At 47.4% G+C, this 22783-nt stretch overlaps 1 protein-coding gene across 13 annotated transcripts in view; it reads left to right on the top strand.

Moving 5' to 3' along the window:
- The window catches only part of TCF3 (transcription factor 3), an 81887-nt gene that overhangs the window by 12554 nt on the left and 46550 nt on the right, over positions 1–22783 (top strand). The gene's annotated exons all lie outside the window — the stretch shown is intronic.

Below are 22783 nucleotides of genomic sequence, written 5' to 3'. Positions count from 1 at the left end.
CTCCATTCCCAAAGGTGGCTTTGCAAAGCGCTGCTGATCAGATAACTCACGGTGACACAGCCTTCCCATGGAGAGCGGCAGCAAAGGTGGCTGGAGCTGTTTTGTGAATCTCTGAGTTAGATCCCTGCCGCAGCTTTGGAGAAGTTGTGCAGGTCCCGGGAGCAGACCTTGCCTGGTCCATGTTGCTGCAGTTGCCACAAAGCCAGGAGCACCCCCCTGCTCTCTTCCTCACTGCTCTCCAGTAGCGCCGAGCAGTGACTGGAGTTGCCCAGAGGTGCTGGTGTTTTGTCAGCCACGTAGCCTAATCCCTGCTGACGCAGCCGGTGGGGGAAGGAAAGGGACTCAAACACAAGGGAACGGAACGTCTACAGGGAGGGACGAGCTGCTAACCTGACTGTGGTAGGAAACTCAGAAGGGTGCATAACTTTAGGCGTCAGATTTAGAAACGCAGCACTGGTTAATTTGAAGTCAAAGTGGTGAATTCCCTGGTTGTGCCGGGCTTTTGATGCCCAGGGAAGCCTGGGCTGTGTTAGGCTGCTGTTCACACAGGGTGCAGGCAGTTCGGTTAATTTGCCTTTCTTACCGAAACACGCTGATGCTTTGTGGGTGGTTAAAACTTGACCTTTTCTACCCTGGGCTAACTTGAGCCGATTAGGGAAACTCCAGGCCCTGTGAAGCTGGCGATTTCCTTGCTATTGGGGTGGGCATGTTTGGCCTGGTGGCACGGGGAGTTTGTATGGACCTAGGGAATTGCCATTCACGCATATTGTGATGGCGGGCATCCCAACGGACACCACTTGAGGGGTGCCGGCAGCATCCTGCAGACCCAGGCAGGATTTCGGGACAGCAGCACTGACGCTGCAGTGTGTCAGGGGACAGCTCTTGGGCAAACTTGCAGAAGACACGTTGGAGAGGGATCTTCTTGCCTGCCCTCACCCCACTCCAGCCCTTTCTTGTCAGTGAAATTTGAAGCTTTCAGATCTGGCTGTTTAGCTGCATGTCAAAACAGTTTCGAACAAACATTTTTACAGGGAGGGAAGCTGTTGAGTGGGCGCTGGAGAGAAAGGAGGAAATTCAAGGGGAGAAAACTCTCCAGTTAACCCAGATGGAAGCTGATCTCTTTAGTGAGTGTTCCTGTGTGCGTATGTGCCTGAGACTTTCGCTGTTAAAATAATCCACCAAAGACACACTACACGCTAGCAAGAGAATAGTAATGGAGCAAGCTTGCATTAATTCATTTCCTGCTCAGAGGTTGGCTTGGCCGCTTGATTTATAGAGCTGGCCAGTGAGCACAGCCTGGAACAGGGCTTGGATGGTAAAGCCAGACCCGTGACTGGACCCCCCTCTGCTCCGCTGCACGGCAGCTGAAAAGACGCAAAATCTTTTCTTTTTTTCCTCCCTTTCTTTCGGGTGAATGAAAGGTAATGTTGACACCACCCTTCCTCTAGGCTGCTGTTTTTTGAGTCTGGCTGTGAGCAGTTCATAAAAACAGCGAACTGATGTTATATAACTGCATTAAAGAAGTTTCACAATCGCTGCTGTCCCGGTCTCGGGGCTCTGGTGTGGCTCTCCCATCCAGCAGATGGGCATCCCAGATTGGAAATGCAGCTCAGGGCTTGATTTAAGGGAAACTGTTCGCTTTGGCAATGGCTTCCAGCAGTTATCCCTTTGGCTGGTTGTTCATAGCCTCACCTTTAGGGAGTAAGGGGAACATTTCATTTTCTTATCAAATCTGGCTTCCTTCTGATTTGGGTGTCTGAAGGTTGATTTTTGGCTGGCTGGAGGAATAACTGCAGTAAGGTATTAAGATGTGCTGTGTACATGGGTGCATTGCCTCTATTCAAGGATCCAAAGCGTGTGTAAACTAGGTCTTAGTGGTGAGTGGTTGCTTTTGTACATTGTTGATGCTGGTTTAGCTTAGTTGAGCAATTGACAGCAAGTTGCAATCAGATATTGGTTCGTCCCCAAAGGCATAGCCAGCCATCTAGCTCAAAATTTGATTTGAATTGTCACCAGCCCTAATGTGGTTGGAGGGTGAAGAGCAGATGGTCTTTGGATTTGGGGACCTAGACTTGTCAAGGGAGCAGAGCGCTTTGCAGCCACTCTGTAATCTGGACCTGGAGATTAACTCCTTAAATCTTCTTGCCAGGCAGGAAGGGCCAGATTTCACCTCTAATGTATCTAGTGTTTTTTTTAAACACTTCTGTTCAATTAGTGTCCCATATCCATGATAAAATAATGCAGTGCTTCCCCTCCGCTGCTGTCCCTGCACTCAGAAAGGAGAAGCAAATGCTGACTCTCTTAAGTCCTAGCTCAGTTGCATGTACCATAACGTAAATATCTCATTAGATTTATTGAAATAACTGCAAAATAATAAACTGACATTGTCTTTTGTGCCAGAAAAGTAGGTATGTTATGCTTCTACCCACTTTTGGAAGCATGCACTCATGACCCCCCTGCTCTTCATCCCCCTCCTCCTCAGGGAAATCCTGGGGCAGCTTGTAGCTTTTATTTTTTCACCTCCAGAGGAGCTATTAACTTGAGGCCCTTTCCTCCCTAGGGGAAGTTAGAAGTGAAAAGAGCAAGGCAGTGACCCTGCTGACTTTCAGCCAAAATACCCTATTTGGCAAGATAAGATTCTTGCTTCCAAAGTCCAGCTGGTAAATAAGGTAACTGCAATAATTTAAAACAGTGCTACTAGAAAACCATTATGATAAAACTGCCCCAAATTTGAATCCTCTTCAAATCCCAATTAATAACTGCCTTGGTCGCCTCCGTCAAGCTACTGGTACACTCGTGCGAGTGGCCTCTTTGCAAAGGGGGACTGTTTCTCTCTTCCAGGCTAGGAAAATTCAGAGTGTTAATGCAGGCCCTCCAGCTTTGAGATCTCTATGCTTTTATATTTGTCTCCTGGTTTTATTTTAAACCTTGCTGCTGTTTCCCTCATTTCTGTCCTTAAATGCACTGGGGAGGAACTGGTTTAGCCATCCAGGCCTATGGACAATTCAGCACCTCCGCTTTGCATTTTCTTGGCGAGGAGAAACCCAACAATTGCCACTAGGATGAAGCTTACGTCATGCAAACCATGTCTGCAGCATTTATAGCACATATAGGTCACCACAGGAAAGTTGGTCTTCCTGGGGCTTTGAGCTGCAAGTAGTGTTTTCCAGAGTAAGCTGTGTTATTTGCTGCTGGTATTTTATTTTAGCCAGCACGCTCAGCCTGTGCCTATTGTCCTGGTCCTAGAAGGCTGTGGTTTCGTCATCCTGGTGTCAAACTGTTAGTTTGTTATTTGCAGTAGCAAAACACTTAAAATTGTTACTCCGTTCCCCCCAACCACCACCACCATGCCATGGTTCATAGATGACTAATCTGATCAGAAACAAACTCCCCTTTCCTTCCCCCCTTCCCAGTGCACTTCAATAAAACTGCACCTCTAGCAGGAAACTGCACACACTAAATTCCACGTGGAAATAACCATTTTTAATTGACATTAAGACAGAGCGGCAGGAGGTGAAAAAGTTTCATTGTCTCTTTCCAGCCTCGGCGCTGACATTGTGGCTTGTCGAAGGAGTCGGGGCTACACGGAGCGGGGAAATAAAACCAAGATAAACGGTTGGGTGAGCTAATGCCTCGCCAGGCCATCCCGGCCTTGCCGTGCAGCTCACTAGTGGTGCTTTGTATCTGCACCGAATGTAAAGAGCAGGCAACTGTCTCCCGTCAGCATCAGCAAAAGTGCGTGCTGCCAGGTTTGCGTCCTATTGAAACAGGAGCCCGTACTATCTCCTGCTGACAGATTATTCTGTTTGCAAGGAATAAAAGCTTTGTGGCAAAATAGCTTCTCTTTTTCTTCCTTTTGAGCAGCAGAATTTGCCGTTAAATGTCTTTTCCTCCTTGCTTTGTGGTAAAGGGAGCTCTTTGTTTGAGAATTGTTAAGTAGGTTGGGAGGGGAGAGTCCCCTCCTGGCCTGAGCTGTGATTTCCATCCCCAAAATTTGTTCGGTGCCTTTTTTGCCAGTGAGATTGCAAGATGAGGTTCATTGTTGAGGGAATTGCTTTGATCGGGGCAAGTTCATAAAATGCATTTGAAGCTGGCTAACCAGGGAGTTTTTCAAAGAGTTACAAGCTGGTGCATGTAACAAATTTTAAGTTATAGTCTACTGAGCAAAGTAAATGCATTCTCCCTGGAGGTAGGTGAGTCTATATCCCCTTTGAAAGCCTGCTTTAAACAACGTTCAAACTTGGATACCTGTGGCAACAACACTGAAAGTAATAAATCCTATGAAAGATGAGGTTGTCTCTTTAATTGGTGCTACGGGTTAGCCGTTTGAAGATTTAATTATTTTGTATGTGCACGCAGCCAGCTATTAGGAGCATCCAAAGTGCTGGTACACCGGGGCGGGGAGCTCAGCGCCTGCTGTGCCAGGGCTGCAAATGCAAAAAGTGCCCCTTGGCTCTGCTTAGTTTGTGGAGCAGCCGGCTGGTGCATTTGCAGCAAAAGTAGCTCAATTACAAGGAGAGAGTTGCAAAGGGCTAAGCACAGTGTTTCTGTTTCTTGTTTATATTGCTGTCAATAATGCAATTTCAGCCTGCAGAATGGCATTTGCAGCTATTTACCATAGTGAGGAAAACAGGAGCTTTTATTAGTAAAGATGTATCACGTTCTCTTCTCTAAATGCCTCTAGTCCCCACATGTTTTGCTTGTGCTCAAGTGGGAGTGATGGGTTTTGCTTGCTCTTTTGATACCTAATGGAAGGCAGACAGGAGGTACACAATATGTGACTTGATATTTAAAACTGACACTTTTCTTTAAAGCACTTCTTTCAGGCTGCTTGTTTATGTTGTGGTTGTATACATGCCTGTACAGCAGGCTTGCAAAACTGTCACTAAACAAAAAGTCACCGCAACAAAAAATGTCAAAGCATAAAATTTACTTGCCTGCCTATTGTCACGGCCATTTCTTTTGAAATAAAAACTACTTTTTTTTAGCCATTAGCAAAAAGACCGTGCCATGGACAGGTCAGATTTCCAAAGCTGTGAGATCTTGTTAGCCTGAAAAGAGAAAATTGCTGCAGACCTCTGCTTTTGTCCACACCTGAGAAGCATTTCCATTCCTGCTGCTAACAGCTCTGATGATGTAGGAGGATGCTGTCGACTTTCTGAGCATTGAGGGTGCCAGAGTCCCAACCTTTCAAGTAATGAAGCCTGGAGGACTTTCAGTGAAGTTTGTCTCCTACATGCTACAGTCAGATGGTTTAAATAGATTTCTGCTTTGGTTTTGTTTCTGACTTCAGGAAGTTCATGTTCTCCCTCTTTTCCCCTTTCTGCGCTCTCTTTTTTTTTTTTTTTTTTTCCTTCTTCCCCCTCTCCCCTCCCATGGGGTTGATGCTGTTAACCAGGGCACAGGATGGAGGATTTGAAAAGAGGATGGGAGGGCCAGAAAGTGGGGCATTTCAGTAGTTGGGGGCAGGGAGTGCAGGTTGGCAGGAAATCACAAGCAGAGGGGAACAAAGGGAAGGGGAAAATCTTCACGCTTGTCTCCACTAATCCAACGTAACACCACAGTTGCATCACTGATCACCTCCATATGTTCTGGAGCATGTATCCCTGCTTCCGGTGGTTCCCCACCTTTGCAGCTGTTTGCCTTGCATCTTTGCAGCAAGGTAGAAACACAAAGGCCTTTTTCACTCTCTTGCCTCTCTCCAAATATTTTCTTTTTCTCAAATTTTCAGTACGGATAGGTGAGGCACAGAGGGAGGGCATCCTACTAGAGATGCAGCAGGGTTCAGGTTGGCACAAAAGAAGTGAACCTGGAAAAGAGCTCAAAAAAGGCGATGGTGCTGTTGAGGTAAGAGGTGCTCTGATATATGCCCCATGTTTCTCCAGCAGTTGGAGAGAGGACAATATTACACAGTCACATTAGTGGTTCTGTAGTTATGGTTGAGAAATCTCATATATTGCCAGTCCTTATCTTCTGTGTGTGTTTAACTTCAGGGGATGGGAGGGTGTACGTTTTCAGGAGGAGTCTCCTTTTTGCTCTTCTTCTACCCCGGGGAACGTTTCTCCTGGCTGAGTTTGGGAGTCTGAACTAGGAAAGAGCCTGGGGAATGTCGGAGGTGCCAGAGAACCAAAGCTGTACTGAGATAAGTGACAGCTTTTGTTTAGAGACTGCAAATTTGACACAGATCTCATTTAAGCACACAGCTTTAAGTTTCTTTGCCAGTAGAGTTAAAGCAATACAACCATCTCCTACCAGTCAAGCTTTTTTCCCCGAGGTGAGGCAATTCCGTATAACTGTGCCTGCTCCAGGAGTTATGACGATATATGCATGTCTTATGTAAAAATCACATGCCTTACCTGAGTTAAGACTAACATGGAGCTGAGGTAGGAGTGAACCTGCTGAGTTTCAAAAGAAGCTGTACAATTTTAAGCACCTGCTTTTCTTAATGAAAGCAGGGGGTTACGTATTAATTGCACGCCTAGCACCAGTATCTTGTTTAAATTGCTGTTTCTTACCCGTGAGGGCCAGAGACTCATTAAAAATGATCTTCTGGAGGGCAGCAGGTCTTGGCTTTGATGCTGGGCCGCAGCAGCTCTGGCTCAGCCCACCTCAAATCCTGCTCAGGTAGGCCTGCTTGAGCGTTGCACATTGTGGCAGGGCTGGGATTTGAATCTGTGTATTGGAGGAGAACAGCATATGCCTAATCTGGTCTTTGCTGGTCGTTACCTCTCCTAAGTAGCCCTGTTAGGTCTATCTATCTGGGTAGTCATTTGATGATCTGTTCCAATTGCGTTCTGCTGATGAGAATAGGCAGAAAGTTTGCGTTTCGCTCAGCATCCCAGCTCAAAGCCTTCCACGCTTATTGTGCACTCTCCAAAGGAGAGAGATGGCTGTGGAAGGGGCCCAGCAGGTCTGGCAAGCATTTTTGCTGGACCTCAGTGCTGCTAATTTCAAATTCTGCATGCTCTGTAGGGTGCCCTGCTCCAGCACGTGTCCCGCATGTGGCCAGTCACTCTTGCTCTTGCATCTCCATTGTTAATGTTTATTTGCAGTTAACCCTCAAATTAGAGTTTAGATTTCTTTTTTTCCTCCAGTTTGAGATAGCCAATGGATGTCTTAAAATGGCACCATGCATTAAATCTGCCCCCTTGTTATTCTGAATGTCGTCTTCTCTAACTTGGCACTGTGTTCTCCACAGCGTTAACTTGGCTGAAGGATGCTATGAATGCAATACTCTCCTCTGCCCGCTAGCATCCAAAATCACCATTAAAGGTGACTTTTCTCATACTGTCCAAATACAAGAACAGACTTTGCGCTCAACTAATGATGGCATTGTTTGCAAGGGACTTTTTCCCAAATGGGAGGGCAGCAGCGAGGCATCACTTTAGCTACGAGAAGAAAATGTTGATACGAGCCTCCTCTTGGTCAGTAGGAGCGAAACCATGTGCATCTCTATTTTTTGTGCGCTTCGAGCCACAGACCTGCGTGCGCCAGAACAGACTAAACTCCACGGGCAGGAGAAACCATTCTGGGAGATGCCACATACCCTAGTAGAGGAGGCTAATTTGACGTGATGATTGGCTAAACGGGGCTAATATGCCCGTTGCCAGAAACACGGCGTGATTAGCTGACTGTGGGACTGAGGGTTATCTGGCCACATCAATGCGAACCTCAGCCTGGGCTGGAAACCTGCCCTAGGAGTAGCGTAAACCAAGCTGTGCCTGAAAAACACAGCACACTGCTGGGAGCAGGATTGGGTATTGCTACCCTGTGTTGCAGGGATTGCAGTACAGGTAGAGCCCAGGTTGCTTACGGCTGGCTGCTGTTTCGCTTTAGTGTTGGCACTGGCTCGTTTGCAAGGCTTGCTGATCTGCTCATCCTGTTTTACCTGCTCCTGCTGTAGGAGAAGAGGGGTTTGCACTCTCACACGCTGGTGGCTGCCCAGCTCTCGGTGGCCTCTCCATTCCGAGGCCGTGGGGGGCTCTGCGTGTCCCGGTGCGGGCTGCAAAGCAGTGGGCCAATTGCAGCCTTGCAGCTGTCTGAGTTATGCCAAAAAGTTTTCCCACGTCTGCCCCGGATTCCCAGCCGTGTGGGTTGGGATTATTGTGCCCTCTGCCAGAGCCTCCAAATAGCTGAGAAATGCCAGGAACATGGCAAGGGAGAAGCAATCTTGAAGGCTTTCAACCGCCCTGGTAGGCGATAGCCTCCAAGGAGGAGCACGACCCGTTGCATGGTTTGCTTTCTCACGTGTTCTAGTACGGACAAGTGGGCAATTGTGGGACTGTTCCAGGTGCCAGGGTTTCGCCTGCACGTGCCCAGGCCACCAGCCCTGCTGGATGCCTGCAGTTGCCCACAGCTCGCTGGTTTTGGGGGTGAGAAATAAAAGCCACATGCCGGATCTGAATGCCAGCGTCTGATCATGACCAGCGTTTCTGGCTCATCCCCCTGGACTACGTTTTAACAAGTGGGTACTTTTGTACAGTTTGGTTGCAGAGGGCAAATAGTCAAAAATTGATAAGTGCTTATGCCCTGCTGGATCGTCAGGTGGAGAAGAGCCATTGCTGGGCAGGCCGGTGCGGCTGGCATCTTGCTGCATGTTAAGGCCCCTGGCTGCCTTCTACCAAAAGGTTCCTGAGTATTTTGCAAGTCTTGATTAGCGCATTAGCTTAAACAAATTGAGTTATATATGCCATGGAGGGAAGAAAGGTACTGCACTCCTTCAGTGTTGACTTAAAGTTTAATTAATTTTGTTACCAAATGAGGCATGAAATACAGTGTGAAATACATTGTGGTGCTGAATGCGTAATTGTATGGGGGCCTGGAAACGCAGCGAGCGCTGAGGATAGGAGAGCACCGGAGGCAAGTTTGGGCCCAGAGCTCTCGTGGCACTGAAACGTGTGCATCTGGCAGCTGCGGCAGGGCTGGAGGTTTCTTTGCCAGGCCTCTGGCTGGCAGCAGCGTGGCGGGGAGATGATTTTAGGGGAAACGTGTACCAGCAGCTCTTCCCGGGGTTTCAGTAACGCGAGACGGCCTGGTCTCCAGGTTCATTTGGAGATGTGTAAGCAGCAGTGGGAGCTTGCACCACTGGAGGAGGGTGATGGGAACCCTCCATGGAGCTGCCAGGCTTGTGTGCAAGCTGCCCAAGGGGTGTCCCTTCAAGGGCTCAGGGAAAATCTGGGCCGGACTCTTGTTTTAAGAAGGTTTTAGTTTTCAGTGCTGATTTTTCCAAAGTGTTTTGCAGTAGCTCTGGTGCAGCACACAGTGCCCCTTGCACCAGGTCTTTGCAGGATTTCACAGTACTCCTCCATATCTTGCAATCTGATTTAGGCCACATCCAAGCTGCCCAGGGGGCTCAGGACTGCTCAACATGGATGCAGCGTCTGAAGGCCCTGCCTTGTCCCAGCCTAGGGCTTGCTGCTGCTCTTTTTGCTGGAGGTTACAACCCCCTCAGAGCAAAGGCAGCGGGACAATGTTTGCGTGTGCACATTGACAATGCCCTGGGGTGCAGGTGCGCTCCCTTTCACCAGCTGACAATGCCCTGGGGTGCAGGTGCGCTCCCTTCCACCAGTGCCTGTGGGTGCACAAAGCCTGCCCATGCAGCAGGGATGAGGCGGCTGGAGTGAGAACTTCCCGAAGCAGCCTTCTTGGATCCATCCTTCCCCTAGCCGTGCCCTCGAAGGATGGAGGCAGGTTACCTCTCATCAGTGGGACACACTTGTGGGCCTTCAGTGAAGGCAAGATAATACACCTTGTGGTGAGACGTTCCTGTTTTAGAGCATCTTGCTTGTAACAGTTTCTGCAGCCTGGTCTTGTCTGACAGCAATAACTTGGGGCAATAACGAGTGTGAGAACAGAGTGTCTCTGCACAACCCTTTGACCAGTTGAGCCAAGCAGATTCAGACATGGGATGCAGGTTAATCTGGTTTGTCTATCACTCGCGGGCAAAGCCCAAGGGATCTCGGGTAGTGCTTTTCCTGCACAGCGTGAGCTGTGGTCCTGGGGTGTTGCAGACTGGCTCGAGTGTTTCAAGGGTGCAGGTGAATGGCCTTTGCATCTTTGTCACATAAAAGATGCTTTGAGACGTGTTTGGTGTAGGATGGAGAATTTTGCCTTCTGGTTTGAGGTTCGGGATTTGTCTAACCTAGGTGACTGTATGGGACTGAACAACAAATGAGAGAACATCAGAAGGGGAAAGAGCTGAACCATGACTGAATGAGATTTCTTAATTCAGCTCTCTTGAATTCTTGCAGTGGTTTTGTTGAAGCCTCTCTCACTTCCACAACTAATGTTTCTGGAGGAAGGATATCTTGGTTGCAATTCATACCACCTTACTTCATCCCTTGAGGAGGGAGCCTGGGACACCTATCCTTTTTTTCTTGGATGTTTCCATTACGAGTAGAATTCACTCTCCAGATAGCACAAATCCAAAGCTGTCAGGAAGAAAAATCTGAAAAAATACTGTCCGTCTGCTGTTATTAACCCAGAGAAGCACATACGTGTTTCAGAAGTGACCTAAGAAAACATTTCTCTCTCTCTCTCTCTCTCTCTCTAAATTTAGCTAAGGTTGCGTCAGGAACAAGAGGGAGGTGAAGGTAAAGTGGCATAGGCTTTTTCTGACAAGGGATTTTTTCAGGGTTAGGCAGGGGTTTAAATTGCATAAATGGGCTCGTTTCATTGCATTTGGAGATGGGAGGAAGGGGAACAATGTGGAAGGCCCACTTTAAGATTTGGCAAGTGGTTTTAAATCAGAATTGAACTGTACTTGTGCATTTTGCAGGGGGTTTTGCTGTTTCCTACTTCTCCCTGCGCCATCCAGCTTTGTTTCTGTTTTGCCACTCTGCAGCTTTTCGATAGCTGAAAGGTTTTCAAAGATAATAGCATGGAATGGAAGAGAACAGAGGCTGGATATGTTCCTTTTAATTTCAGTGTTACTGAATGTCTCCAAGGCTCTAATAGGTGTATGTGGTGGCTTTTTCTTTTTTTTTTTTTTTTAATACCAAGTGGAGCAAGGGATAGTCATTTACAAAATCACAACCAGTTCGAAACAGAAAACCTTCAAGGAAAACCTGTGTGCTGCTTCCCAGGTCTTATCTGCTGGCAATTGCCAAAACCAGGGTATTTTCTGCTTTGGAAATGACACTTGGCCTGTGACCCTTTGCCATGGGGATGCGTGAGCAGGTTCCTCTCGCGATGCTTGATAACGAAATCGCCACTCTCCGCATTAGCAAATGCGGCAGCACCCCAGGATGAGGGACAGCCCACGGTGGCCTCAACCTGGAGGAAGACCCAGTCAAATCTCTGCTGGCCCTTTTGGGACAGGAAAAGTCTTGGAAGAGGCTGGTGTTGCCGATCACCTCTTTCTGGATGGCGCAGAGCAGCATGGAACCATGTGCTGTGGACTTCTGTGTGCTACCTCATCCTCCTGTCCTACACAAACGGGGAGAATGGTCAACTTGGCTTGTGAAACATGACCAAATCCATCTTTGCGCTGGTGAATATGTGACTGCTCCAAGTAGAGTGGGGAGTTCCTGGGCCCCTTCTGCTTTCTGAGGATTCTTTTTGTTTTTTATTTTGTTTTTTTAAGTGAGGTGGTCTCTCTTCCAAAGGCTTGTTAATGTGCTATTAACATTGTTATACAAAACAGCAGTATACCATTTAATTAGGAAAAATACATACTAACCTCTACCATATGTTGCTCTTCTCGTATTTGCATTTGAAAGTCCAGCTGAATTTCAATGTGAAACTGGATTTTGTCCAAATGATGAATGGCCTTAAAGGCTGTGGGAAGATGGATACACCTCCCTATCGTTTGTGGTATGTTTTAAAATACATATATATGTATTTTTTTTTTTAAAGCCATATGTCTTTATTCCTGCTTGTACTGTGGTTCAAATTGTTCACACCTTTGCTCTAAAACCTTAAGTTAACATGCCTGGCCAGGTGGTCATTCCTATGTCCTCTGAAGTGCAAAGGCTCCAACCAACTGAAAGAGAGATTAGATTTTGTCTTAAGCAACCATTTTTCATTGGCAAGCCCGTTCATAGCAAAGAGATGATCCCACTACCAAGATTCCTAGCACTTCTGGATTGCAGACACGGCTGCTTCATCCTTGTAGGTTTATAATCTTCTTTGTTGACTTAAAAAAAAAAAAAAAAAAAAAAAAAGACTTCGATATCAACAGGCACCTTTTATTTCAAAAGACGATTGAAAGGCCTGGCTGTGCAGACTTTGAATCTGCTTTATCTCTGTAGCAGGAGCGTTGTGCGTGGAGCCATCGAGCATTAATCGCTTAATTTTGCGAAACTGCCTTTACCTGGCTGTTGGGTTCAAGCATGTGAGCCTTGGCCATCTCAACCTATCTCGTGGTAGTGGAGCTATTGTGGAAAACTTACTACTAAACTTTACACCTGGCAAGGACATAACTTCAGCCCCGAGCTAAAAAGCTATCTATTTTTCTCTGTTAGTTTATTCAAGTCTTGGCAGCTCGAAGCCTGTTTCCAGACTGGGCCGTCATTTCTCTATGCAATTTTGGACAAAGTACATCAGTCTGCTGTGGTTCGCAATCTGATGTAAAACGGGAATAGCGTCATCTCCCTGCTGCTTGGGCTAGTGGAAGAAAAACTGTGTTAAGACTTGTCAGGTGCTTGGGTGCTCTGGTAGTAGATTTGTGCAGCCTCTTGGAGTTTCCACTGACTTTCCAGTGGCTTGGAGAGCTTTTAAGTGCTCCACCTCAGCTGCTGGTTTTCCCTAGTGGTATCTACGCTTGGCTAAAGACCGGATTTTTCTCCTTGTCTCAGGGTTATTTAAACCGAGTTAACAAGCTCCCCATTTTACATTATTGGCCTGAGTGTGCTCCCAAGGCCCTTAGTGACCTTTACCTCACATACCTGGCCAAAAAAAAAAGATCCTAAAAATCACTTCATATCCTGATTTATTTCACATCCTTCACCTCTGCAAGTCTTGCTTCCAAAGATCCCCTTGGAATCTGGGCTAGCTGCAGTATTTTCAGGGGTAGTCGGTTGTCGCGATATTCTGCCTTCTGTTCTCCTTTCTCTTGGGTTCTGAGAGGTCAGTTCAATCTTCAGGACAGTTTTTGTTGTTTTTTTTGTTGTTGTGTTAATGCAGCTGAACTAATATGATTACATTTCCAGATTTGGGTAATGGAATAACAAGTCAGGAAGCTCTTTTTGAAATGTTTTTTTCTTAAAAAAAAAAAAAATAAAAATTATATCACTTCCAAATTATCTAAGTGTCCAATTGGGAAGATCTTTCCCTTTCTCAGTTACCCTTGGCACAAGGTTTTCTTGCTCCTGTGGTTTTGCTCCCTGATGTCAGGAGGGATGAGGAATAGGATGGGATTGTGGCAGATTTCGAACAGCGGCACCCTCATCCCGGGTGCCAGTCCCTGGGAAAGAGGGCGTCCCTTCCCTGCAAGAGCTGCAAGACCGATGGGATGTGCATGCTCTGGGGCTGTCCGCCGGGTCCTTCCCCGGAGCAGTTTGTCCGGTTTCCATGAAGCCACGAGCATCTTCCAGAGAGATGGGCAGCAGCAGCCAAGGTGTGCTGGCTCTGCTCGTCTGTGTATTTATCCTCCCATTTTGGAGGACCGATATGGAAAACAGATACCACCAGGCCAGCCAAATTTTCTTGAAATGGCAACTTCCTTTCTAAAAAGAGAAGGATGTTGTGGAGTTAGTGGCTTCCCATTATTTTCCCCAATTTGAGTGCTTTCTTGTCATCGGTCTCCCAGTGTCAGGCTGTGTGGTCTGGTCTGGTTTGGAAAGAGCCCGGCTCTGCTATTGTGGCACGGCAAAGCCTGCCTGCTTCTGGAGCCGGCCAAGTTTTGCACCCTTCAGAGACGGGTCCTCAGCCCTTGTGCGGGTACCCACCGTGGGGCCTGGGGTATTTGTCCTTCTTTGGGTATGTTGTATGAAGGTGGTGAGTCACTTTCCATTGAGCTGATAGTTACCCTGCTCCTGTCTTATATTTGTGTTGTGTAGCCAGTAGAATTATTTATAACTTTGCCAGCATCCCGAGTCTATTGTTTCAGTAAAGAGCAGGAATGACTAGATGACTTCCTGAGATTTTTTTTTTTTACCACCCCCTCATTTTTTTTTTTAAATCTGCTTTTCCTTCCAAGTATTATATTCACCAGTTGGATGCTTTCCCCCCACATCTTCCCCTCCTGATTGTGCATTTGTGCTGCTGACAATCCTACTACCGGTGTTGCTTTAACTCTAAAAATTCTCCCAGGAAAAGGAGAGGGCACATGCCCTGGGAGGTCTGAAATACGTTTACACAGTGCATCTGGTTCTCACCATGCCTGGAGCCAGCGTGGCAGGTGCTAAGCGCCGATGCACAGGTTCTTGGGGCACGAGTGTCCTATGGCGGTGTTAATTGGAGGGTTAGTGCCCGCACACTTGCAGAATAAACGTCAGGGAGCTACTTTGTGCTGTGAATGCCTTTGGGATGCTCTGCGACCTAGGTGGAGAGCCGCTCCAGTGCAGGCTGCCAGCACAGGGATTGTACGCTGCTGTTCTGCTTTAGCCTTTTTGTTGCCGTTGCTTTGCGGGTGTTAATTGGGGCAGCGCAGAGGTCTTGCCTGAACCCACTGCCTGGGGCCAATGCCGCTTCCACGCCGCGGGAGCTGGTGGGAGTTGCGCTCAGGGATGTTGGATTTAGCCTCAGGAACATGGCAGCCGAGTGGGCACGGGAGAAATGAGCCCTGCGGCGCTGTTCCTTGCAGCCGCGAGGTTGCTCACCCTGTGGCGGGAGCCCTGTTTGATGTGCAGAGCTATTCATTTCACACCTGCTGAAGCCTGGGCTGCCCCTCGCCCCGCTCACAGCGGCTGACTCAGACCTGTGCTGTAACACAAACTGCTGTTCATCCCATCTCTGAGTCACTGAGTCCTTTGCTGTTGTGTATTTACACTGGAAGAAGGAAAGGGGTTGCTGCTTTTGCTTTCCCAAAGTTTTTGAGCTCTTCTGGTTCTTTTCTTCCTCCTCTTTGTCCCTCTGCCTGCAGTTTATTCACCACTGGCAATGCAAGACCCAGCAATCATCATGGTTTTAATTAGGCCCTTCCCTGGAAATGTGTGGGAAAAGGTGTGTGAAGTGGTGCGAAGGACAGGATGGGTGGTTTGGTGAACTCTGCACTTCTGACCATTGGGAAGGACCCACAGGCTTAACCTCCTTGGAGAGCAACATCCGAGCCACCCTCCGCAGACGACTGCAACCTTAAGAAACCTTAAGACCTCCATGGCTTCTCCTTGCTGAAGGAGTCTGGGGCCACTTTGGATCTTTTTGCCTGAAATCAGAGCGTAAAACTCCCTCTTTGAGGTTATTCCAATGTAATCCTTCTCCTCCAAGCCACGGGGATGCTCTGAGGTGGAGCATCCCCCAGGTCGCGTTTCTTTGCTCCCTTCCTCCCGGCCGTGATGTAACCAGCAGCCTCTGAGGTTAGAGCGGCTGCAGCCACGATCTGCAAAAGCAGCCCAGGCGCGAAACAGCTGAAGAGGAAGAAGTCTTCGCTTGCCTTGTGGTCAGCGGAGATTCTGCAGAAGTTCTCTCAGTTTCTATTAGTTCAGAACTCAAAACTTAGCACTCGTTTATTTTTAAGCCTTTGTTTCTAGGTACCTGCAAGCTTTTGCCCATCCTGTTCCCTTTGGTAAAAGCTGCCTCATCCCAGCAGCCTCTAGACCCTTCCCAAGGGGCTGTGGAGAGAAGGTGGGGCTGATGGTTGCTTTACCTGTCTCTGAATTTCCTCTGTACAGGCCCAGAGGTGTTGCTCTCTTGGCGTTTGCTTTCCAGTAACTGGCTGACTCTGCACAGGAGCATGAAGTTTGTCCAAGTGGAGTTCTGAAAATGCTGCTTGGCTCACTGATTTGGGTAGCTTTGAGTGGAGAACGAGTCTCTGAATTCTGTCCTGCGTGGATTTTTTCTTTACAAACTCTTAATAGCTTTTGCAGATTTCTTCCTGTGCAGACCACTAAGCGAGGGTCAGAAACCTACAATGTTTTGCAGAAGGTCTCAGGCTCAGTGTCACGCTCAGGAGGGAAGAGCTGGGAATGCAGGTGCCTTTGGCAACTGATGTCTGTGGAGTCATGAGTTTATTGCAAACTTCATGGCTCTTTTGGGCTCCTTCCTAGCACTGGAGTTCTTCTTGCAGTCGAAATCAAGGGTGCTTTGGGCTAGGCACCAAACTCTCTTTTTGTAAGAGGCAGCCCAGGTCCGAAAGCCTTTACAACTGAAACAGAGCGGTTTGCCAGGTTGCACCGGGGCTGGAACAGAAACCAGGGGGATGCTTGCACTGGCTGACGATCTGCTTCCCAGCTCTGTTCATTCTTGTTCCTCTTAAGTTTTCAAGCTGTCGTTCCCCTAGCCAGGGCATCCCTGCTCTCTGGCTCGTTCCCATCTCAGATGCTTGGCTATTTCAGTTTGGTCCTATAGCTGGATGCTACAGGCAACGCTCTCTAAAAGTAAAGTGCTGGTATGATTCTCATACCACCTTCCTCCCCACAGAATTTCCCAGGAGCAGTGGGAAAAGCACAGGGTGGACAGCACTGAATTTATGCTTCCTGCCGTTCCTCAGGTTCCTTTAAAATAAAATGCATGGAAAATAAAGCCAAGTAAGAAAAAAACTGGGAGTTGCGACTTACGTTCCCCTCTGTGAAAGCCGTTGCGGGTTCGGACTGCTGACAGTAGGCCATGTGGCACATTGCAAGGAAAAACAGGCATGAGCATCTTCTTGTACAATGTGCTGCCTTTTCTAGCCCTTCTGGGTCAGCTCAAAAATAGAGAACAGCACTTCTCCCCCAGCTAGCTTTGTATTTTAAAAAGTATTGTGGTTTTTTTGTTCTGTTTTCTTTAAATAATTTTCAAAAAGTCGAAACTGCAGGACTAGTGCTTTTTACCCAAACAAGAAAACTGAAAGATTAGTGAGGCATTGTGGTTTGGATTGCCAATTGTGAAGATTTTTGTATATTCCAGCATGCAAAATTTTCAGGACTAGTGAGCACAAGTGTTCGCTCCTACTGGTGGCTCGACAGCATGTGGGTTAATAGCCAGAGTTGTATCTGTCCGCGCAGGTATTTAAGGGATAATCTGTGCTGCCATGTATTGTGCCAAGAGAGGCTGTGTCAGCTCTGGTCTCCGCTGTTGTGTTTCCAGCTCTGCCCTAATTTTTGGGCAAGTTTTTCCATATGTACAATAGCTCGAAACAGTTTTGTTCCCTAGAGAGGCTTTGAGGTTTAACATTTATAAAATGCTTTGAGATCTGCAGATAAAGGAAAGCAAGACAATAAACAGCGATGAAGGCCATGCCAAACAAATACCCTGTATCGCCACAACAGAGCCGCGCAGGACTGGGTGGAGAAGACTTTTGTTTGAGGGCAAACAACTGTTCCAGAAGTGGCTGCTGCAGACTTGCATGGGAGCCCTGCTTAGCCCCGACCCAGGCCTGGAAACCCAGGGCTTGTGCTAAGGACATAGCATCTGTGGGTAAGGAACGTAAGTGTGGCAGAGAAATGAGTTTCTGGTACTTCCTGTTGCCCTGTGCGCTCTCAGGCTGTCCTGGGGCTCCTTGGGTGCGAAGCCAGTCTGGAAAAGATGCCCTGGATGCTGCTGAGTTGTGCCGTTTGCTCTCCGGGCAGCACATCATAAAATCCCCTGGTAAACTCAGTCTGCTCCATAAACCTCATTAACTTGCTTTTAACTGCCTTTGCCTGTCCTTAGAGTGAACTCCTTCGCAGTCCCCCAAACAAAGGTAGGCAGGAGTGGGCAGGGATGGAGGAACCGGGTGCCCAGCTCCTCCCTGGCCTTCCCGGGGCTGGTGGGAGGAGCGCCGGGGCTCAAACCACTCGGCACAGGGGCGCTGGACTTCCGCGGCTGCCAGTTACTCCATGGATATGGCATCCCAGTACAAGCTATTTTGGGGTAGGTCTTACTGCCAGACATCTGGCGATGCTGGGATTTTTTGGAAGGGACTGGAGGTGGGGGGGATGGAGCGTAAAGGGATAATTTTTAGCAGATTAGTTGCGATATCACTCTTGACAAATTTGGAGGCAGGTGAACTTGACTGAGCTGGAAATCCACAGAGCTCTTTTCCTCCTCGTCACCATGCTCTGTACACCTGCCTCCTCATAACATTCTGCTTTTGGGCATGAACAGAGGGCATTAGTGCTGCTTAAGGACACATAATGCTGTTTTGGGGGCAAGATGTGCAGCTCTGCAAGAATAGCTCATCTTTTTCTGCCGCTTCCCTGCTTTCCCCCACAATGTATATGTAAGTTCCTTAAAACCTATTATAGCACAAGATGCAGCAAGTGGCCTGGCATGGGGAGGGAGAAAGGAGTGCAACTGGAAGGTGGCTCCAGAATAACATGAAGTTAATTGATAGCGGAGGGGTTCTCGAGCATAGTGGTGAACTGTAGTCCCAATGCTGGTAGCTGGTAGATGGCAATATTAATTGCTATCAATGTGTGGGTAACACAAGCTGATGGCAGAGTTTTCTTCCCCTTCAGGGGGCTTGTGGAGTGGTTTCGTTTAGATGAGTTTAAGAGAGGAATTGAACCTTTGCATAGCTCTCTGGAGATGGTCTTGCTTTAGTTCCAGTGGCTCATGCATATCTAGATTTAACTTGATAAGAAGCCAGTTTATCTGAACTACTGCAAATGATGCCTGCTCTGAAATGAGATGGGCTACACAGGCTCTAGTTTGAAAACCTAGACCTCTTAGTTTTAAATACACGTGGTTTTGTGTTTAAATGAGATGCTATACTGTGTATTTCACAGCAGATGGGATTCCTTCCAGGATGCCAGGAGAGCAACTGAAGCTTTGGGTTGCTGCTGAAATATAGGGGAATGTGCAGAAAGATGAAATTTGGCAAGCCCAGAATGAGTTTCCAATTAGAGTGTTGAATCTCTGAGGTCACCAGAAAGGTAGATGTGTGTCTCATTGTTCCTGCTCAGAACGGAGTGGACGGGAGTTGGCCAAATGAGACCCTCGAGTGGGCTTGTGGGCGCCAGAAAGGTTTACAACCCTGTGATTTTTTTCTCCTCATTTCTGCCTGGGGTTAAGGGGCTTCAGTGACCTGGTCAAGGCAGCTCACAGGGAGGTAGTTGTCACCTCCAGTGTGTGACCTGCTCCCTCAGCCACAGGCTGCAGAGTGGCAGGAGCAAATGGGGCTCTCCTCACCTCCTGCGTTGCAGGCAAGTCAAGTTGTGGTTTTGCAAACAGCTGAGCCAATGGCCTTGTGCTATCAGCTGAGGTCTTCCTCTTCCCATCCTTGTCGGCATGCCCCATCTTGGGGGTTCTGCAGCTCTAATGGGGAACTGTTTTTTGTTGGGTTGTCTGCTGTTTTACCAAGTTCAGCAGCTCCTGGAAAGTCTAGTGAGCCCCAAAACTTGTTGAAGATAAATGAGGTGCAAGGAGAGCCCTTTTCTTTCAAAGCCATGAGCACCTAGGTGCCTCAAGCCATCTCATGGACCTTGTGCACTGAGGAACCGGAGCGTGCTTGGTCCTGCAGCTGGATTGGTCATCACCCTGGATCCAGATGGATGCTGAAGGTTGCACGCTGGAGGTGGTGTGTGTTTGGCGCATCTTTGTTACATTTGCATTTGGAAAATGTACTTTGCTGCAGTGAGGCTATGAAATGTTTTTTTTCCTTTTATATTCCCTCCACCCCCCCCCCGAAGTTAAATTTGAAAATGCTACCGCTTTGCTGTGGGGCAGCAGCTTGTCACCTTGAGCACGTGGAGCATTTCCGCCCGTGCCTTGTGGGAGCAGAGTGGCTCGGCTCTGTCCTCCAAGACCGTGCTGCTGAGCCTGCATGGTCCTAACAAAATGTGGAGCTGCAGACCTTCAGTCATCTTCAAATGACCATAATCTTTACGCTCACAGGTTAGGCAAGAACGTGGCTTTTTCTGTTCTTGAAGGAAAAAATTCCTTCGAGCTTTTTGCGGTTCAGAGAAAGAAAGCTTGAAGAGAAATATCAGGGAAACTTCTTAATGGTGAATTTTATTAGACAGTTATATTGGCTTTCTTGATAAGAAGTGTTTATTGCTCGTCTAGACAAAAGCACTAGAAAACACAACGTAATGTAGAGGAGAGAGAGACAAGATAATCTAATGGGTCTCTTTTTGTCTCCAACCTGTTTCTCTGAATAGCGCATGTGACTTATATGACCGTTTAAAAGACTTGGACTTACACTAGCATGAGGCAAGGCTGTGTGCTTGCTCGAGTTTGTAACTCTGCGTGGAGCCATGTGAGAAAATAGGCTGCTGCTCTTCCTGGCAATGGTGTGTCATCTGTCTGCAAGCAGAATGATGGGTCAGTGTGGGTCTGGGTTAATGTGAAAAATGTAAACGAGGTGAAATGTTACTCCTTAGTGTTTTAGTTGTCAGAAATATAAAACCAACTTTCATGACATCTTCATGGTACTTCCTAGGAGCTGCACGGTGTATTTTTCTTTTTCTTTTTTTTTTTCTTTTTAGCATGAGAGATTAGACCAAGAAGGGCTAGCTCCTACAGGCCATGGTAAACTGATGCTAAAGTTGCACCCAGGAAATATTTGAAATGCATATGAAGGGGAAAAGTGTTCTTCAGTCCAAACATAGGAGCCATGCTACACATTGAGTGCCATCTACTGGCACTTCCTCCACTGGTATCTAAATACTTGCCTAGAAAAGAGAGCTTCCTAGTAACACTAACCGTGCAGAAAACACAATAGGGCCTTAGCATGCCCCATGTGTTGTCCACCCACTCAGTATCAGGAACCCAGAGATTGCTGAGACTGAGTCATCCCACCCCAAGTTGAATGTTTCATACCACACCTCTGGGTTTGCCAAAAACCAGGATACGTCCATGTTGCTGCTGAAAGAAGCAGTGCACATTGAACCAGATAAGGTGGCAGATCTAGGTTTTAAAAAAAAAAAAAAAAACACCCACAACCCAAACTCGATCCCATAATCTGATGCTATTTGCAAGCATTTGGGCCAGCATGCTGGGAGAGGTGGAGAGTAGGACTGTGGAACAGGATAGAGGAGAGTGGAGTTTTTTTGTTTTTTATTCTTGCCCTTCACTGGGGGCAAAAACTTGCATCAACCTCAAAGGAGACAGTGTCCTGATCTTATTTTACAGACGAAAGGATCCAGGGCACAGGGAGTTAGACTGACTTTCTTGGGGTTACGTGGCCAAAGCAGGGTCACCTGAGCTTCTCCTGCCGTGTACTGGCAGCTTGCCTTTGTGTTGTTCGGGACATCCCATAGTGGTGCCCTGAGTAAATAACTATCCTATTTGCGAGTTTAAATGCAATGGGAAGGCACCGGCATGCAACGGCAAGCCCTCCCCTGATGTTGTCAGCAGATCAGGTGTAACATCCAGTGCCCTGAAGACCTTGCAGTAAAAGCCGGGTAGACTGTAAAACACTACTGAATTTCTCAGGTAAGCTCTTCCTATGACATGTCCTCTTGACTTAAAGGGCAGAAGTGGAATCTGGGCCGTGAAGGAGACCATTATGCAAAGATGTGAATTCTTAGCCTGGGAAGGGACAAGTGAACATCTTGAAGTATTTATATCTTAAAAACAAAAACAAAATCCACATTTCTTGGAAATGGTGCTTCTTAGTAGCAAATAGATCAAATACAGGCCTTTTAATGAAATTTAAATAATCGATGGTATATTCAGTTACAGAAATATTTAGCAAAGCTCTAAATAGGTCATATCTGTCCTTGAAGTGCTCTTAAGGTAAATATCGCACGCTGCTGTGTTGTGTTGACTAAATGTGCTGTAAGAATTAGTGCCTGGGAGGGAAAACTCCTTGGCTACGTATGCAGTTACCCCCGAAACTCTGTACCACACCTACATGGGTCTAACGGCATTCGAGTTTGCTTTAGGGATCCCCTGGTAACTCTAATTGGATATATTCAGCCCCTGAGGTTTGCAATCCTTCATTTACAGTGCTGTTGCCTAAACTTTGCCGGTTCGTGTATTTCAGTATGGGGTAGGTGCAGATAGGTACATGGCTGCTGCATTGTGCACCGGATTGTTTTTTGGAGGAAAGGATTGCAATCAGGGTCCCCAGAGGGAAGAGTAAATGAGCCCCAGTTATGTCCACTTCAGAAAGAGAGAAGGAAAAAAGAAACCTCTGTTGTGGCAACCACGATCTTGAAAGTATTTGCAAACAAAAGCTAGAGTTCAGGGCTTGCATGAGTCGTGCGGAGGCAGGTGGTGTTTAGTACACTTTGTTTAGGAAAGTTTTTCTCATTGTGTCGAACAATTCTTCTTCGATGATCCTTCCTGTGGGCTGAATCATGGTCTCGATGAATGCAGTAGCTGTCCTAGGGAGGCTCGCGGCCGCATCCTGCGTCGTGCCGGGCGTCCTGTGCCACAGCCCTGCTCACACCAGAGGGCTCCCAGCCCCTCGCAGGATTGTAGCCGGGGCGTTTTGTGCTAAATAAACCCGCTAGAGTGTGGTTTTTGCTTCAGCCTTCCTCTTCCTCTGTGTGCTGAACATGTCCCGGCTTCCCTAGGTGCTGGGGAAGCCAGCCAGGAAAGTCTTTTAGTTTGTTCTGAAATGCATCTCTTGCAAACGTTTTTGTAAATGGGCTTTTAACCCCCATTTTCTTGCCTTGCGAATGATGGAGGCCGAGCGGAAAAAAGATGTAAATTCCCCTGCAAAAGAGCATTATTCTGATTGTGTCTTTGCCGCTCTGTATTTTTACATTGCAAAAGAAATAATACTTGGAAAGATGTAAATCAGCATAGAAATAGAAGTACATGCTTA

This window comes from Struthio camelus, chromosome 26, assembly GCF_040807025.1.
Source record: "Struthio camelus isolate bStrCam1 chromosome 26, bStrCam1.hap1, whole genome shotgun sequence".
Classification (NCBI taxonomy): domain Eukaryota; kingdom Metazoa; phylum Chordata; class Aves; order Struthioniformes; family Struthionidae; genus Struthio; species Struthio camelus.
The sequence above is the reverse complement of the archived record's forward strand: the minus strand, read 5'-3'. Positions and strand labels throughout refer to the sequence as shown.